The sequence below is a fragment of the Aedes aegypti genome, chromosome 1, assembly GCF_002204515.2.
Source record: "Aedes aegypti strain LVP_AGWG chromosome 1, AaegL5.0 Primary Assembly, whole genome shotgun sequence".
Classification (NCBI taxonomy): Eukaryota; Metazoa; Arthropoda; class Insecta; order Diptera; family Culicidae; genus Aedes; species Aedes aegypti.
Genome location: NC_035107.1, coordinates 273994710 through 274006012, shown reverse-complemented (window position 1 = coordinate 274006012; position 11303 = coordinate 273994710). Strand labels below are relative to the sequence as shown.

Below are 11303 nucleotides of genomic sequence, written 5' to 3'. Positions count from 1 at the left end.
GACCCATTCGGGGTAGTGGCGTTCGGGGTAATGGGATGAAGCCATTTTTGCATGTGTATATCGTGTGGCAGATACGAAGATACTCTATGCCCTGGGAAGTCGAGAAAATTTCCAACCCGAAAAGATCCTCGACCGGTGGGATTCGAACCCACGACCCTCAGCTTGGTCTTGCTGAATAGCTGCGCGTTTACCGCTACGGCTATCTGGGCCCCCTTGGTGTAACAAGTCTGTTAAATGGAAGCAGCGAGCGAGAGCCCCAAAGAGTGAGCGAAAATAAAATCAATTTTTCTCGTTTGGCATAAAGCCGATTGGCATAAAGTCGTTTGGCATAATGGTTGTTTGGCATAATGGCCGTTTGGCATAATGGTCATTTGGCATAATGGTCGTTTGGCATAATGATTGACTAAGAATGAATATTGGCATTTTTTAAGCTTTCACCGAGATCAACACTACCGAGCTCATAGCAAAAAAAATTGATAGGTTTGCAATAAGCGTGGTGTTTGTTCAGAGATTTTCCAAGCTATGAATGTCAAAAATTGTTGTGACATTAGAGAGCATAACTAAACAAAACTCGTAACGGGTCTGGTGGAAGATCTTTTCGGAATGATATTTTTTTTCTACATCTCAGAACATAGAATATCTTTGAGCTTGTTGCGATCTACACGGCTAAAAAAAATGTTGTAAATTTAAGTTTATTTTCATGCACATATTTGGAACATTAAAATAAACCTAAATTGCAACGACCAATCCATTATTTTTCAATCGAAATCACTTTAAATTTACACGGTCATGTAATATTCAACCATTTTTAGTTGAAAATTAAATGTACATTCATTTAAGTTTACATGATGCTGTAACAACACACGAATTTGATTTATTTTTACAGTAGACTTCAGTTTACATCTCATTGAAAATTAAATATTTTTTGCTGTGTACATATTTGAAAATATTAAATTGGCAAAGGAAGTTCGCAGTAGAATATTTCGCTCATAGAATATTTCGCTGCAGATCAAGCTTTGTCCAAGTTTGGACGTGAACACTTGATGATAGAAGGGAAAATTTATTTGCAAAATATTTAAAGCTCTAATCCAAAGACCTATTATTACAGCATAATGCAAAAATGGCCTATATACGAGAGCAGATAATTTAAAATGTTTGAGGCACTAACGCAAAAAAAAAGTTTTTCCACAGCATAACTCACAGCATAACAACACATTTTAGGGGAGTCTGTAGCCTTGAGGTTACGCTTCCGCTTTATAAGCGGAAGGTCATGGGTTCGATTCCCAACCCCTCCACAAAAAAACCCGTCCAGCCACCAGAAGACGCCTCACGGAGCACATCCAGTATCAGATGGTGACTGAGACAAACTGACCCTCTTCGCAGGCAGCTAGCCTCACTAATAGCAGAGCTGACTATCACCACTGTACTGAAACTCGAAAATAAATCCGCAGTAACCCATCTTTCACTGAAATAATTTTCGTTCCTTTTCTGTCACTTAAACTAAAATCTAATTTCGATTTGCATAGATAATGCTTTAATCGCTCATTAATCTTTTCCTTTAACTTTTTAGGTTACATTTAGATCATGGCCGCAATTACCTTTTTGATCTGCAGGCCAAATCATTGAAACAATATAGTACGGTACAACATTTCCGTAAATAGAATGAAAATCAGTCAAGGGATTGTTGTCTAGAAAATTGAGATCTCTGCTACTGTGCAATTTCAACAAGGTTTTGTGAAAACATCTGCCAGGGATATTACCCAGAGTTGAAATCGTGCTCAATATTGCGCCATTATGCCTGCAGACTCCAGCTCTGGATTCCAAGAGAATTCTTGCCATGAAATCTGCGAGAATGATGTCCGGGTTTTCAGAAGCAAAAGCAAAAGCAAACACCCTTTTTCCTGTCAGCATACGACCAAAGTTCCCATCGGGGTTGGTTACCCGATCTTTCCCAAGGTTATTCGTACTCCAGCAAGTACCACGAGGAGGTAGGGATAGGAGTTGACAAGAGGCTAAGGACCACACAAAGGGGTCTATTTTATTCCTGCAGGCACGCGAGGCATCAATGGTACGCCATGCCCAGCCATTTATCGTGCAATGTTTGATTCATTTTTTTTTTTACAAATTTGTAAGCTTTGGTCTTGCGAAATTCAAAGAGCTAAGCCCGATCTTTTAAATATTTCTCCTCCAAAGTGTTGGGATGTATGGTCAACCAACTTATTTAAACCTAAAATAAAATGGAGTTCTTCATTATTAAATATAACAATAACGAATAAGATTATTTCCGCAAATTTAAACAAAATTTTCATTTTATTGACAGAAAGAAAAACAATGAAATTTGACGGTTCGTCAAGTTTCAGTTCAGTGCTGATAGTCAGCATCTGTCAAATATTTTATAGCATATTGTTTTTATGGCGAGCATAAAAAGCTGGTATAAAGCTATAATAGTCTTCAGTGGCTGGGTAGTGAACGAAAAAGAATGATAAGCAATCAATCAAATCAAGGAGGTATTATGTTTTTATTAGCTATGCACATGTTAGCAAAAATGCTGAGGACGATAGAACTCGAAAGAACCGCCAATAAAATAAAGAAGGGTGTATATTAGATGGCTAGTTCGTTCACCACCCTTAAATGTATAAAGTTACGACAATTAGGAGCTGCAAAAACTTTTCGGGGCGTGGGCTAATCGGGGAAACGGGATATTCAGGGAACTGGCTTTTGGGGAACTGGCGTTCAGGGAAACGACATTCGGAGAAAAGTACCACAACCCTCCGAAGTAACTGCAGTAATCGATTTCTCTTTTCGTCAATGACTTGAGCAGATCAATGTTATCGATTGCCGCCCTTCTGTCAATTGGAAACAAATATAGCTGCAAAGAACTGCCTATGTATAAAAGAAGGTAAAATTTATTAAAATTTTAAACCAACACTCTTCATACCTATATAAATTTGTGCTAAATACATCGAATCTTCAGTGCAAAAAAAATATTCCAATAGCGAAACTCAAAAATAGCATTAATATTTGAAAGAAGGGTAATTTCTGGATAAATAATAAAAAACTATTAGTAATAACTTTCCTAATATGCTTAAGTTTATTCAAGAGCATATGATTGTTGAATAGTGTGTTATTTCGTTTCAATTGACTCCAAAACAAGCCTGATGCCATCAGAAAGATTCAATTTTGTAGAAACGAATGTCATCTTAAGAAATTATTGTTTTCAGACTCATTATGCCAAACGACTATTATGCCAAACGACCATTATGCCAAACGACCGTTATGCCAAACAACTTTATGCCAAATGACCATTATGCCAAATGACCATTATGCCAAACGACTTTATGCCAAACGGCTTTATGCCAAACGACTTTATGCCAAATGACCTACCACCGTGTCCCCCAGACTTAGAGCATGTTTAGAGGGGTTTTATCATGCACTACTATCCCCCCAATCTGATCAAAGTTGGAGCAGTATACGATAAACAGACTCTCATAATGTGCAGCATATTATGATAGTTACAGAGAGCGACACGTGAGAGATTCTCTCAATTTTCTCAGGATTCAATCCCTGGGAGTCAATAATTGACAATAATTGATACAAAATGTCACTTTATTATAGAAACATATGCTCTTGAATAAACTAAAGCATATGAGGAAAGTTATTGTCAATAATATTTTATAATTTATGCAGAAATAACCCTTCTTTCAAATATTAATTCTTCTTTTGAGTTCCGCTATTGGAAATAATTTTTTGCACCGAAGATTTTGATATATTTAGCACTAGTTTACCCTTCTTTCAAACATTGGTTTTTTTGTAAAAATGATGTAACCAATTATTGGCATAAAAACTGTTCATTTGAAATTGAAACAAATTTCACCTTCTTTTATACAAAGGCTGTTCTTTTAAGATTTCTTTATTTCTTAGATATTTTGTTGTTCCCAACCGACAAAATGGCGGCAATTGATAACATTGACCTGCTTAAGTTATCAAAGAAAAGAGAAATCGATTACTGCAGTTACTTTAATGGGTTGTGCTACTTTTCCCGTAATGTCGGTTCCCCGAATGTCATTACCCCGAACGCCAGTATTCCGAATACCAGTTCCTCGAATATCCCGCTGCAACAAAAAGTCCATTTCCCCGAAAAGTTTGTGGCAATCATACTTGTCGTAACTTTAAACATTCCAGGGTGGTGAGCGAACTGACCATCTGATATGCACCCTTCTTTATTTAATTGGCGGTTCTTTCGAGTTTTACCGTCCTCAATATTTTTGCCAACATGTGTATAGCCAAGAATGACAAGAATGTATAGCCAAGAATGACTTATCGTTCTTGCTCGTTCACCTTCCAGCCACTAAAGACTATTATAGTACCTATTTAAACTGCATCACTTTTCGGGGAAACGAGTCATTCTAGGAACTGGCATTCGGGGAACCGACATTCAGAGAAACGACATTCTGGGAAAAGTATGACAAGAGCTTTGATTCTGAACACAATTTTTAATGTCTTTTCGTTTTACTATGCCGCAATAGTTTTTGGCGTCCAATCTTCTATTGATTTAATCATAAATTTTGCCTTCTTCTAAAAATAGGCTGTTCTTTATATTTATACTGATTGTACGACATTTCCCAGAATGACGTTCCCCAGAACGACATTCCCCAGAACGACATTCCCCAGAACGACATTCCCCAGAATTGGACATTCCCCAGAAATCCATTCCCCAGAATGGGACATTCCCCAGAAAAAAAAAAATAACAAGAGATCTTTGAGGTGTTCAAATCCAGGAAAATGGTAAATAGTAAATAGTGAATGCATCTAACTGGAAAATTCAAGGAAAATCATAATTTTCATAGGTAAAACATTTTCGTATTGTTTTTTTTTTTTTTTTAACGGTAGGACTTTCGGTTTGTTGCAGTAATTCGAACAATTTGGACGATTTTTATATTTTTTGACGATTTTCTCGTCGAAAAAGTTAAAATTTAGCGTGACATAATATGTGTACCATCCCTAATTATTTAGACAATAAACCTAGGAAGAACAGCATATGTTCAAAAGAAGGGAGAATATGCCATGAAAGCCGAAAAACAAATTCCATTAATTTACTTTGTGACATATTAAACTACACCAATCTCCCTTTGAAAGTACAATTAGAAAGAAGCCAATTTTAAAAGAAGGAAGAATAACTATGAAAACAAAAAAACAATAGCTTGGATCAAGTTTAATCATAAAACACAGTATGGCATATGTAGGAACAGCTTATGTTAAACGGTTGAGCTACTTTTCCTCGAATGTAGGTTTCCCAAATGTCGTTTCCCCGAACGCCAGTTCCCAGAATGCCAGTGCCCCGAACAACCCGTTTCCTCTAATAGCCTAGTTTCCGAAAAGTTTTTAGCTCTTATAATTATCATAACTTTTGTGTTTCGAGGTGGTAACGAACCGATCATCTAATATGCACCCTTCTTCACTTGATTGGCGGTTCTTTCGAGTTTCACCATCATTGGCATTTTTGGCAAGATATATTTAGTCGAGGATGACATTCAAATCTAATTTATTTCCTTCTTTTAATTGCTAATCATTCATTTTAGTTCAGCACCCAGTCCTTAAAGACTATTCTTGCACCTGTTTGAACTGCATCACTACTCGGGGAAACGGGTCATTCGGAGAGGTGGCATTCAGGGAAATGATATTCAGGGAAACGACAGTAGCACAATTATGAAATTAGTTAAGACATTATCAAGAAAATTTTTAAACAGCATTTTCCTCCTAAGATTATGGTTGGGTCTGCCGATGAACCACTTAGCCACAAAACCACCTCTTTCCCGTTTTTGACCGTACAAACTTTTTGAAATTTTTATGCCACACCATCCCCCCCCCCCTTCCATAGAAGACCAAGTGATTTATGGACGGCAGCTTAGATGGTTTGCCTTAGAAAAAAGAAGCAAACACTCGCCGTTCAAAAGATTTTTTAACTCAATTCCGATTTTATTCGCTTGAGATCCATAATAATGAATTTGACAAAATAATATTTTGGGTGAATTGATGTCTGTGTCCGTAATTCGAAGCATCTGGGAATTCGAATCAATTCAGTAGGTACATTTCTTAACGACAAAAAACTAAACTACCAATTTTTTTCCACTCTTTACAAACGTATAAAACCCATTCTGGGGAATGTCCTATTCTGAGGAATGGTTTTCTGGGGAATGTCCCATTCTGGGGAATGGGTTTCTGGGGAACGTCATTCTGGGGAATGTCGTTCTGGGGTTTGACTTTCTGGGAAATGTCCTACAACCATTTATACTGTTTTAAATTATTTTATTTAGTCAAGCTAAATGTTTACCATTTATATATTTCGCAATTCTTGCAAGATGTGCTGTTAGAATAATTATTACTTTGGAACCTGTAAATATTCAACATATTTTTTTTGCAAACACAAGATCTCCTTTCAACATATGCTGGAAAAATATTATTTCAATCACAAATTTTCCCTCCTTTCGACAATAGACAGACTTTATGGATCAAAAGGTCTGAGCCATCAAACTGAGAGATAATAGACAGCGCTTTTGATGTACACTTACAAAATTAAAATTTATATTGAATCGTTCAAAAGTTTTGCCACATATATTTTCTTTCAAAAATGTGTTGTTCATTTGAGTTATGTTGTGAGAAGATAGTCATTATGCTGCAATAATAGATCTTTGGATAAGAGCTTTTAATATTTTGCAAATATTTTTTTCCTTCTTCTACCAAGTAATTTTCATCAAGTGTTACGTACAAACTGGGACAGAGCTTGATCTGCAGCAAAATATGTGCGTTTCCTTTATTAATTACTGCGAACTTTCTTTGACAATTTACTATTTTCAAATATGTATATCGCAACAACTCAACGATACTTTATGTTCTTTTTGCTATTGGCTCAGTGGTGCTGATCTCGGTAAAAGCTTCGAAAAAGCCGATATTCATTCTAACTCAATCATTATGCCAAACGGCCATTATGCCAAACGGCTTTATGCCAAACGACCTTATGCCAAACGACTTTATGCCAAACGTACAATCGATTTGTAGAATTCATAAGTGAGGTCGAATAATTGATAAGCATATTAATTTGTTGATTTTTGTGAGCTCCAAGAGAATGATACCCAGACAACCAAAATGTACGTATAACGAAATCACCTGGAGGCTTTATATGTGCAAAATTTCACTTATAAGATGTCGCGAAAAGGCCTTCTACATACAAAAGTGGAAGCGATATGCGTGCATATATTATGTGATGAATAATAACATACAATGCGAGTGTATAAATATTCTACCGAACCAACCTGTGATCTTATGCGACTTAACTTATGATAACAAATGTTGATTTGACAGCTGCTACGGATTGATGCGACTTACTTTGTACGAGTGTACGAGACGAAACAAAATGTATAAATGAACTCAGAAAAGAAGTGTATTATGCGAGGAAACTCATCAAACTGACGAGTTAATTCACGGTGTTTTGCGGGTTTGATGTAATTAGTATGAATAAACGAGTTGTAACGTGAACTTTCATGCGATTTCTGGTTGTCTGGGTAAGATCTACCCGTTAATTCAGGACGAAGTTGTGACCTTCACACATCTCGTCATGGCTCTAAGCTGATGGTTGATTCACCTCTGGGTTACCAACGGTGTTTTCAATGATTTCATCATGAGATGCACCAGCCTAGGGCTGAAAATCTCAATAATAAAGAAAGAAAGGAAGAGAAGAATGATTTCATCAGTAATTTTTCCATCTTTTAAACATAGGCTATTCTTCAGAACTATACTGGTTTCATTACTAATTCAGCTTACACTTTTATTGGAAACTTTTCCTTCTTTTAATCATCGGCAGTTCTATGCAGTTGAATGGAAAAAACAAAACGATTATATGCATAATATTTGATTAAATTTTCATAGGTGATTTTTCCTTCTTCTGATCATGCGCTGTTCTTTCAAAAAAAAAAGTATTGTTCATAGTTATTGGCATTAGGACTTGCACGTATTATCATTATGAGTCCTATTCAAAACTTTTGTTTTAGCTTAACAGTTAACTCAGATGTGATGCATTCTCTTCCATGATCATGATTGCAACATGTGAAATGAGCTTTGTACCGTGCTTGCGTGTAATAATAAACCGAGTGACTCGGTGAACACTTTTATCAAATAAGCTCACTAATTTCCGTTGTGAAAAGAAGAAGCCAAGACATGTGGTTGCTAAAATTATGAAATATATTACTTAGTACGATTCTAGGGATCGAAGCAACCCCTGATCCAGTAAAAGGACGTATTAGTTTTAAAATGTTTCAATTACTGTCAAACCCTAACTACAAACGCCATGCAAAAGAATCGGCAGGTGGCTATTATCGCTGGCATTTAGGATGTATTTCTTTCAGTACTGTTAATTTCTTGAACTACAATTATATAATTTCCTTCTAAAACTCTGTTTATTTATTTATTTTTAGGAAAAATGCGATTGAACTGCAGTTGGAATTTTGAACCATCTTCCCCTAATTAACGAGGTTTCGCTCGTGTCGCTTCGGAGTGTCAGTCAGTGCGAGGTATGATGGGATACACCATCATAGGTGTTGTTTATTCCACCATGATTTTTGAGTAAATCATCCTAATTGATTTAGAGAAGTATATTCAGGTGTTTCAATGCTGGTCGTAACGGTTTTCTGATTGCTCCGATAAACTGAAAACAATTTCGACTCCAATTTCCCCCGCCGTCTAACGAAATGCCATAAACCGATCGAAATTAGCTTCCCACTGATTGATTGCCAAATTCAATTCATGATCCGCTATGCTCTGAAGCGGGTGGCTAGATACGAACAGGTCCATAAAAATTCCTTATCGCTAACCATTCGCCATGGAGTGAAGAACTTCAAACACCTTTTAGTCGAGGACCATCCCACGCATCAACATCATCATCATCATCATTTTCCCCGTCACCACATTTCGGTTCAGCTGAGCCGGGTGTTGTTCGAGTGGCCATAAATCTTGGCCACTTATTCCGCCGAATGTGCGTTTTATGGCCATGAGAAGTCATCGCAGGGAGGCAACAAGCCGTTTGGGAGTTCTGGATTGGAAAGAGCTATAAGCACTTCTAGAATGGTCGATGCGTGGTGGAAATCATGGCAAGGATTCAATCGGTTTTTCACGCCCAGCCTTGAATGGATCCAGTTAGTAACGACTTCTGGAGATATTGCAATTTTACAAAATTCTGAAAAGGTTCTGGGGAAAGATCTATGACAGGATTGAAACCATAAATTGCAGATAAAAGAAAGTTGAAATTGTTTACTAGTAAACTCCAATAAATATCACTCTGAATTCAAATCGAAATCGAATCAAACTTATTTCCTATATTTATACTCAAATTCTTTTCTGGTAAAAATGCGTTCAACGAACTTTCAAAACGCTGACGATGACAACTGCTGAATTCTCTCCGAAACACCATCAGCCACTTTGCATTTCACGCATTTTCACGCTCCCTCCCACCCACGAAACACGACTTTCACGATCCACGAAACTCGCTGTTTCGGAAGCAGAGGTAGAACGCGAAGTGGGTCAAAAACAGCATGTTTCGAAATTGATTTAGATGTTTATGTCGTTTAGTCCGTGCAAACACATTTAAGATGGTTGCCTGCAAGGGGTCGCGATCCGGAGTGGAAAGAGCAACAGCTGAGCCGCTGCGAAGAAAGTATTCTGCGATGCCCAAAGTGCTCCCTGTTGGTGTTGTTTTTTTTTGTGTTTGCTGTCGCTCATCGTTTTTCGTGAATTGAGTTTTCCCCAGCGAGAAGCGCTAAAATTTTTACGACCTTGCGTCACCTTTTGGGGATTTTCATTTCGACTCGTCGAATACTTATGACGCTCCGACGTCGACGCCCTTATTTTTTGCTTTCATCGAACCAGCCTTATGTTTATGCTTTGCTTGGCTTCGCCGTTTTGAAAAGGAATTAGCCTCAACTCTTGACTTTCTTTTTTCATGGCAAAAGCATAAAACCCCGGCAGGTCGGGTGGCGATTAAAAGAGATATGCACGTTTGGCTGAAGTGGAAATTTTAACGAGCCAACAAAGAGGGGGTGTCCGTCCCGGAGTCGGATTACTCAGCAGCAGAAGGTGAACCTTGTTTGAGTCTCTCGTTGTAAACCATTAGCGTCAGAATAATCCACCCTGAAAGTCCATCCATTCGTCAGCGTTTATTCGAAACGATTCAGCAAAATCCGTACGTCTGGAGGAAATGTTCAAGTCATCGGCAGGGGCTTCGGAGCTTATGTCGCTCGCCCAAGTCAATTTATACGACAGACAAAAATTCACATAAATTACCGGGGGCCGGTTGGTTTACATTATTGATGTACCGGAGGTTTCGTTTAGCTGCCCACACCAGCACTTCTTACCGCCAGACAATCAGTCAGTCAGCCACTCACTCCGGCTCTTCCCTTCGGTCCATTCTATTTTTGGAACCTTTTTTCCCGAGACAGAGAGAGAGAGGGTCATTCCATCGGAAAAACCGACCCGCCGAAAGAAGGTCATAAATATCGGTGCCCGTTTTTCCCATTTCGTTTGATTTGCTCGCATCAATCAGATAACATTAACGGCCCATCCAATTAGACTACTCCCACTCAGTCAGTGTCGGTTCTCACGTCCATCCAAACTCAGTGCGAAAGTTGGCGAACTTAGCGAGAAAATTTATTGTCTTTCAGTGCGAGAAGTGCGGAATTTGGGAGCTGGAAATTGAAACCAGTTGAGCGATTGGTGTGGTGGAGGGGGGTCCTTTTTGTAACGATTTTCGGTCAGTTCTGAGAATCTGCCGAGAAAAGCGATAAGACATTCGGTAAGATTTATGGAGCACCAAAGAGGAGAAGATGTTTGATCTTTGAATCGAAAAGATGACGACGTAACATACAGTTTGACATTGAATTTGTCCATACTTTTTGGAAGTTCAAATTGTCTAAGGTATGAAGACAAAGAAAATAGAAATTAATAAGGCTGAACTCACGCCAGGTCCCCAGATGTAAGTTTTATTTATTTTTTACTTCTCTCAATTAAATTTGTTTAGTTAAAGCTGTATAAAGCTTAAGAATGTAAAAAGTAACTCGACAGACAAACAATTTTTGCACATGGCGACCGTGACTCTCTAAAGTGAAAATTGATTGTTGCCTTTAATACATTAAACTTTAAAGGCGTATAACAAAATTGTAGATACAAACTTTTCAAGCACTGCCGAAGTCTGCCACATTAATTTACTAATTTACTACTCTGGTAAAGAATTCGCCTTCTAAGTTAAAAACCATCTATCA

General features: G+C 37.8%; 1 long non-coding RNA gene across 1 annotated transcript; it reads left to right on the top strand.

The window, feature by feature from the left end:
- The first annotated feature begins 8288 nt into the window (after positions 1–8288).
- On the top strand, positions 8289–9345 carry LOC110674675. The gene is made up of 2 exons (XR_002499086.1): positions 8289–8398; positions 8469–9345. It is a non-coding gene; the product is annotated as an uncharacterized LOC110674675 (long non-coding RNA).
- Positions 9346–11303: the final 1958 nt, after the last annotated feature.